This window comes from Salvelinus sp. IW2-2015, unplaced genomic scaffold (assembly GCF_002910315.2).
Source record: "Salvelinus sp. IW2-2015 unplaced genomic scaffold, ASM291031v2 Un_scaffold2641, whole genome shotgun sequence".
NCBI lineage: Eukaryota > Metazoa > Chordata > Actinopteri > Salmoniformes > Salmonidae > Salvelinus > Salvelinus sp. IW2-2015.
Window position 1 is genome coordinate 57654 of NW_019943948.1, and position 2110 is coordinate 59763.

Sequence of the window (2110 nt, forward strand, 5' to 3'; positions counted from 1 at the left end):
AAGCATTGTAGTTGCAATAGTTAGCGACCTCCAAAATAATTTAATTCACTGTTCACTTGCTATTTTCACAGTTTGTCAGGCAAGACCTCAGAATAAAAGTGCTTCTACACCTGCATTGCTTGCTGTTTGGGGTTTTAGGCTGGGTTTCTGTACAGCACTTTGCGATATCAGCTGATGTACGAAGGGCTTTATAAATACATTTGATTTGTCATGCAACACAAGTAACCTTGTGACACCTCCTCTGCTCTTGCCAGTCTCCCTCAACTCCTATGAAAAGGACACGCTATCATGAGGCCTCTGATAGTGACCCGAGTTACTGCCCTGATCAACAACGACAGGTAATGTGTGTTATGTAAAAAAAGAAGAAAGTTGTATTACGTGGATTTAACTTCTTTAGGAAAACAGCCCTAATGTTGCAAACAGACATCATGATGTCATCCAGAGTCACATGTATCTATAGCAACAATACTTTACATACAGCAGGTTAAAGGATTAAAGAGTTCGGTGTTTTTCGTGTTTAGATTTTTGCCATGGAAAATATATTGCGATKATGGTACCGTCTCGGCCCTATAACCTAGCCTAGTGGAACCAGCCTGATCACTGTGTTCACTATATAACTATGCATAACTATTCACCCCCCCAAAATCAATACTTTGTAGAGCCACCTTTTGCAGCAATTACAGCTGTATGTCTCTATATGCTTAGCACATCTAGCCACGGGGATTTTTTCCCATTCTTCAAGGCAAAACTACTCCAGCTCCTTCAAGTTGGATGGGTTCCGCTGGTGTACAGCAATCTTTAAGCCATACCACAGATTCTCAATTGGTTTGGGGTCTACTAGGCCATTCCAAGACATTTAAATGTTTCCCCTTAAACCACTAGAGTGTTGCTTTAGCAGTATGCTTAGGGTCATTGTCCAAACAGGTTTCCCTCAAGAATTTGATTGTATTTAGTGCCATCCATCATTCCTTCAGTTTCCTAGTCCCTGCCGATGAAAAACAGCCCCACAGCATGATGCTGCCACCACCATGCTTCACTGTGGGGATGGTGTTCTCGGGGTGATGAGGTGTTGGGTTTGCATCAGACATATTGTTTTCCTTAATGGCCAAAAAGCGAAGTTTTTGTCTCTTCTGATCAGAGTACCTTCTTCCATATGTTGGGGAGTCTCCCACATGCCTTTTGGCGAACACCAAACTCGTTTGCTTATTCTTTTCCTTTAAGCAATGTCTTTTTCTGGCCACTCTTCCGTAAAGCTCAGCTCTGTGGAGTGTACTGCTTAAAGTGGTCCTATGGACAGATACTCCAATCTCCGCTGTGGAGCTTTGCAGCTCCTTCAGGGTTATCTTTGGTCTCTTTGCTGCCTCTGATTAATGCTTTCCTTGCCTGGTCCGGGAGTTGGTGGGCAGCCCTCTCTTGGCAGGTTTGTGGTGCCATATTTTCTATTTTATAATAATGTATTTAATGATGCACCGTGGGATGTTCAAAGTTTCAGATATTTTTTTTATAACCCAACCCTGATCTGTACTTCTCCACAACTTTGTCCCTGACCTGTTTGGAGAGCTCCTTGGTCTTCATAGTTCCACTTGCTTGGTGGTACCCCTTGCTTAGTGGTGTTGCAGACTCTTTGGCCTTTCAAAACAGGTGTATACATACTATGATCATGTGACACTTAAATAAAGTCTACCTTTGTTCAATCTAATTAATTATATGACTTCTGAAGGTAATTGGTTGCACCAGATCTTATTTAGGGGCTTCATAGCAAAGGGGGTCAATACATATGCACGCACCACTTTTCCGGCGTTTTTTTTGTCTAATTTTTTTCCATTTCACTTCACCAATTTGGACTATTTTGTGTATGTCCATTACATGAAATCCAAATAAAAATCAATTTAAATTACAGGTTGTAATGCAACAAAATAGGAAAAACACCAAGGGGAATGAATACTTTTGCAAGACACTGTAATGTCCAGGGTATAACCTAGCCTGGTGGAACCATCCTGATCACCATATAATGTCCAGGGTATAACCTAGCCTGGTGGAACCAGCCTGATCACCATATCACGTCCAGGGTATAACCTAGCCTGGTGGAACCAGCCTGATCACCATATAA

General features: G+C 41.9%; 1 long non-coding RNA gene across 1 annotated transcript in view; it reads left to right on the forward strand.

Moving 5' to 3' along the window:
* LOC112074463 (uncharacterized) overlaps positions 1 to 2110 on the forward strand; it is an 11328-nt gene that overhangs the window by 7706 nt on the left and 1512 nt on the right. The window contains exon 3 of the long non-coding RNA XR_002894750.2: positions 255 to 338. This is a non-coding gene — a long non-coding RNA (uncharacterized lncRNA). The remainder of the gene's footprint in view (positions 1 to 254; positions 339 to 2110) is intronic.